General features: G+C 35.1%; 1 pseudogene; it reads left to right on the forward strand.

Moving 5' to 3' along the window:
- The first annotated feature begins 5,532 nt into the window (after positions 1–5,532).
- LOC122493522 lies at positions 5,533–5,831 on the forward strand (annotated as a pseudogene).
- Positions 5,832–6,083: the final 252 nt, after the last annotated feature.

Genomic DNA, 6,083 nt, shown 5'->3' on the forward strand with positions numbered 1-6,083 from the left:
TCTTGTATAAATGACACTTTGTATCCCTTGACCAGTATTTCTCCCTCCATCCATCTTACGGCAGCCCCAAACAACCACCATTCTACTTTGTTTCCATGAGTTTAACTAAATTAGATTCCACATATAAGTGAGGTCACGCACCATTTGTCTTTCTGCTTTTGGCGTATCTCACTTAGCATAAGGTCCTCCAGGGTCATCCATGTTGTCACAAATGGCAAGATTTTCTTCTTTCTTTAAGGCTGAATAATATTTCAGTGTCTATATTATATAGTCACCATTTTACCCATTCATCCCTCAAGGAACATTAAGTTGTTTCCATATCTTGGCTATTGTGAATAATGCTTAAATGAACACAGGAATACAAATTCCACTTTTTCAAGTACCAAGAAATATTTACCGTAATTAGATTACAGACGTTCTCAACTTCTCTCAATTTTTATGTATATATATTTTTAAATTATATTATTTTTGAAGAATAAATAAATTTGAGAAAGAAAATCTAAATTTTTAGGAGGCTCTAAGTGATACTTAGGCAAATTAAAATATATAGAAAACTTGAATTAGAACAATTAGTACAAGCAACTATTGTTAAATTTGCTCATAATGCTAAGCTTCAGTTTCAGGAGCATTGTGCAAGGTTATTACAAGATATAAAATATACTCAAAGGCATGTAAATTTATATTTTCAATCACTTTGAGTTTTATATTCTTTGCCTTTATTTGCTTCAAAGAGAAATATTTCTCCTTCCAAATCATAAAATAGCCTCCTAGGGAGAACTTTGCATAGATGTTTTTGTCACTCTAAGTCTTAAAAAATCTTTTTCCATCTCACTTCTGAGACCTAGAAGTGCTTTGGAGAATCCTATAGAATTTAATAGCATGAGTTAACTTTATATATTTCTTTCTTTTTGGTTAACCTAATTAATAAGTGGTAATGTAATCAGTAATGGTGGGGAAATAACTACATTCTATCAAAGGAAAAATGACTCATTGCTATCAAAGTCTTTGGAACAAGTACAATGATATTTATTTATTTATTTATTTACTTACTGATTTATTTATTTATATTTTTATTATTTTTTTTTCAACGTTTATTTATTTTTGGGACAGAGAGAGACAGAGCATGAACGGGGGAGGGGCAGAGAGAGAGGGAGACACAGAATCGGAAACAGGCTCCAGGCTCTGAGCCATCAGCCCAGAGCCTGACGTGGGGCTCGAACTCCCGGTCCGCGAGATCGTGACCTGGCTGAAATCTGACGCTTAACCGACTGCGCCACCCAGGCGCCCCTATTTATTTATTTTTAGTACAGTGAGTTTAAAACTTGATCTGGGAGAATAAAAATGCAAATAATAGAAGATAAATTTTTTAATTATGATAAAGGGCAAAACCAATTGAATATAATATAGCAAAGCTACTGTATTAAAATAGGGATGTACAAGTAAAAACAAATAACCTAGTGCAGAAATAGTCCCATTATATATTGGAATTTAATGTGCAATATGGGGGATTTCACAAATTAGTAAAGAAAGGAAGAAGCATTCCAAAATTGTTATTAGTTTAGCAAAAATTAGTTTAGATAATCTTCTCAAACCACACATCAAAATAAATTCCAGGTGAATTAAGGAATAGGTAAAATATTAAACAACAGGAAAAAAAAAGCCAGAAGGAACTTAGCAGCAATTTTTTAAAAATCAAAGGAAAATATGAATAGGTTTTTTTTTTTTTAAGTAACCAAAGTGAACAGGCAACCATAGAATGGGAAAATATCGAAAACTACGAAATGTAAGGGGTTGTTATCTTTCTAATATAAAGAAATTGATGTAAGCTGAGAAAAGCACACTAGGCCTCAAAGAAATGGACAGTTAGTGACATAATATTGGTGAGCAAACATTGAAAAAAATTCAGTTTCACTAGCAATGAAAAAAAAAAACGCAAACCAAAGCAATAATAAAATACCCATTTTCACTTAGGAACTTCGTAAATATTTTAAACAATGATACCAAATAAGCCAGGGTACAACGAACAAGTACGTTCATACGCCACTACGGTCTTGATAAACCCATAAGCCATCAAAATGTTCCCATTCTTTTACCCAGTGATTCCACATCCTCATATCCATAAATATGTCTGCGGAAATAAGACTAATGCCCAAGCTAAGCGATCCTGCTGAATAGGAAGTCTCACCGTGTTATGCAAAACAACTTTGTGAAGACATTATAAATAAAAGAGATTGAGCTTTGAACAAAAAGCCACTGGGGGAGAATGGGAGGTAAGGAATAAATAGATTTAAGAAATAAGAAAAAAGAAGAGTTTTGGAACCATTTAGAATCAGTGCAGTAGAAAGATTTGAGGAAAATTAGGGTTTGAAGATGGATTTTTTTTCATAGTCTTCTTGTATAGATGCACTTTTTCACGTTTTTTTCTTAATTGCCACATTTGTAATTAATGTACATATTTTTATTCCTGCTTCTCTTGAAAAATGAGTCACTATAAGCTGTGGGCTTTTTCATTGTTGTCTATTATACACACACACACAAACACACACAGGCACATACTTTTCCCTCCTAAATTGTCACACTCTGTTATCCCCAATAACTCATTTATATTATATTCCTTGGATTCTAGCTTCCTTCTTTGTAAAATAAGAACTAAAGTAAACTGTGCTACTTTTCTAGCTGTCTCATAGGAATAATTAGGCAGTGTCTTTAGTATCCTTGATGTTTCTTTTTTACAAGGCCTCACAATAAAATATAAGATTCTTAATACAGGAAAGTTTTGCAAATATGCAGCTACTACTCCATGGCATTGACTAGTCCCCATTTTCTCCTCATCCTTTATCGTATCAGATATACAACTAAGCTGTCCAAAGCTTTTAATCTCTTCTGTTAATAGTTTGTAATTTGTTCTAGGTTTATTCTATTAAGGCATTGATTGACTGGAGATGCTAATCTCTTTCAGCAATTCCTGGTTTGGTCAATCATTAAGGCCATTCTTTCCCCATGTGGAATTTCCTTGTGTGTCTATCTCCTACTATAATTTCCTCAGTCCCCAACCCTCCCTTGCCAGAACAGGAAAAACCTCTCATATAACCATTACTATAATACTATATAGTATTATATACTATATAGTATATAATATATACTATGCTATACTATACTATGCTATGCTATACTATACTATATACTATACTATATACTATATTATACTATATATACTATATACACTATACTATATACTATACTATACTATATACTATATAGTATACTATACTATACTATACTATACTATAATACTATAGTATTATATAATATATATATAATATATACTATATAGTATATAAAATATAGTATAGTATATAGTATATAATATATAGTATTATATAGTATTATAGTACTATATAGTATTATAGTATTATAATATATAATATACAGTATTATAGTACTATATAGTATTATAATATACTATATAATAGTATTATAATATACTATATACTGCTCTAATACTCTGTGTGCAGTGCCTGTACCTCAGTATATTTCCAAAATATATACCAGTTTGCTCATCCCCTATCATTGCCTTCAAAGCTGGTATGGCTAAATTTCCACCTATAGGTTTAACCAGCTCTGGGGGCAGGAAAGGGATGGGGGAGATGCCTCATTTGTAGCATTTGCCAATTTCTGTGTCATAAATACTCACATCATGGCCAATTTAAAGCTACCGGCATAACATCACTGAACACAGAGTTGGGAAGAGGTGCACAGTAGCGCACTGTTCTATAATATTTCTATTGTACAGACACAACAAACATAAATAACCTCAAGGGCACAGATAATAGTAAAATGTAGTAAAAGAATTCGGAAGTGATGAAGTTTAAGTACTTTTACCTTTGTTTTTAATGTGTTACCAGCTGTAAGTTTACAAATCAACTGTGTTTAACACCTGGCTTGCAATATCCACCCCCCCACCCCCTGCCAAATTTAGCAGTTGGTTCTTGCTAGCTAGCACAAGTTGGCTCTAGGACACCAATGGTTTTAACCTTGCCCCAGAGTCTAGAACCAAGTCCCAGTGTAGTAACTCCAACGAGTCAGTCCTGTATCTAGAACAACTCTGATCTCAAATACATAGAAACGAGATTCAGATTAGATTATTGGTAGTCACTGAACATTCCCATGTGTTTGGCATTTGTGCTAGGACGTATGGATGCAAAGAAGGTTAAGGCTCCTCCCACGTTCTTCCCTGTATCATTCAAGAGCATCTCCATTTTCCAGGTTTTTAGGCCAAAAATCTTGGGGTCATCTTTGACTCTATTCTTTCTCTCACATCTGATGTCAAGACCATTAGCATATCCTGAGGGCTCTACCTTCAGAATATATCCATATCCCAGTCACTTCTCACTTCATCACCCCAGCCTGTCTTTCTTAAATGGGTTATTGGAATAGTTTCCTAAACGGTTTTGCTTCCATATTTGCCCGCTTAGGGTCTAATTCCAAAACAATAGTCAGTTATATGCTTTTACATTGTAATTCATGTTGTGCTTTTTCTCTGCTCACTACTCACTGAGTTTCTCATCTTACTCCAAGGCCAGAGGCCTCACAATGATCTTCAGAGCCCAACACAATTGGTGTCTCTCTCCTTATTTCTCTGACATCATCTACTACTCTTTCCCCTTCCTCGCTCTGCTCCAACTATGATGGCCTCCTTACCTTTCCTCAAATGTACTGGGCAGGATCCTGCCTCAAGTTCTTTCCATTTGCTGTATTCTCTGCCTAGGATGCTGTTCCATAGATATTTGCATGACTATTCTCTTCCCTCTTGTCTAGTCCAAGTCTTTGCTTCTATGCTGTCTTCTCAGTGAGGCCTTCTCTATCAGTCTGCTTTAAATTGCAACCCAGAAATTCCCTGCTTAAATTTTCTCCATAAACCTACTTCTTTTGGCAAACTATGTATTTTACTTATTTATCTGTTTATCGTCTGCCCTTCCCCCTCCCCAACTAGTTACACAAGTGAACCTTGTTCTGTTCACTGCTTATTTTCCAGTGTCTAAAATAGTGTCTAGCATATATAGGTGTTTAATATATATTTATTGAATGAATGAATGAAGATCTGTCCTCAAAGGGTTTTATAGGTTTTCTATGTGTATCTTTTGTAACCAAAGCAACTGGATTTCCTGACTTTGGATTCCAGTTTCCTAGTGACAAATCTCTAATACTTGTTGCTAGGCATATGAGTTCTGACCTGCCTGTAGGAATCTCTGTCAGTTACCAGGCCACCTCTACATCTTGGGTCCTCCTTGGCTGCAAATTTTGGTTCCGTATGTTCCTCTTTTCCTTTCACCCTACAAACTGATCTTTCAGTTTCAGACCTGTCTTTGAATCAATACGATTTCATGTGTCAGTCTGAGAATTTTTGTCCTTCACTGTCTGAGCTTTGAATCTGTTAGTACTCTAATGTGACAAAGAGATTGTATAACAGCCTTTCCAGCAGCGACAAGGATATGCCCCTCCCCACAAGGATATGCCTCTCCCCACAAAGATATGCCCCTTGAGAAAGATCTCCTCCATCCCTCTCCAGAAGAGAAGAGGAAACACAAGAAGAAGTAATTGGTGCAGAGCCTTGATTCCTACTTCATGGCCAGGAAATGCCCAGGACACTATAAAATCACCACCATTTTTAGCCAGGCACAAATGGTAGTCTGTATGTTGACTCTTTCAACTGTCCTCTGCCAACCTCCAGGAGGAAAAGTTACAGAAGGATGCTCCTTCAGACAGAAGCAGCACTAAAAACACCCTGAGTCAAGATGAGTGGGAAAGCATCGTAATAAACACATTTTGTACATAAGAGATTATATAATGAAATACATTACCATTACAATCTTTAAAAATTAAAATGGGCATTGTAAGGATCATAATTCTTTTAGCAGAGAGGATATACTTATTATCTGTCAATGCTCCTATTTACATGAGATAGGTGAATATCCCTGTAACATTCTTAGGTTTGACACATGCAAAACCAAGATTAGAAGCTATCTGTCAACTATTGTTAGATTTTAAGATCCCTCACTACCTACACAGTTTTCTCAGGTACT

This window comes from Prionailurus bengalensis, chromosome D2 (assembly GCF_016509475.1).
Source record: "Prionailurus bengalensis isolate Pbe53 chromosome D2, Fcat_Pben_1.1_paternal_pri, whole genome shotgun sequence".
In the NCBI taxonomy this organism is placed as follows: Eukaryota; Metazoa; Chordata; class Mammalia; order Carnivora; family Felidae; genus Prionailurus; species Prionailurus bengalensis.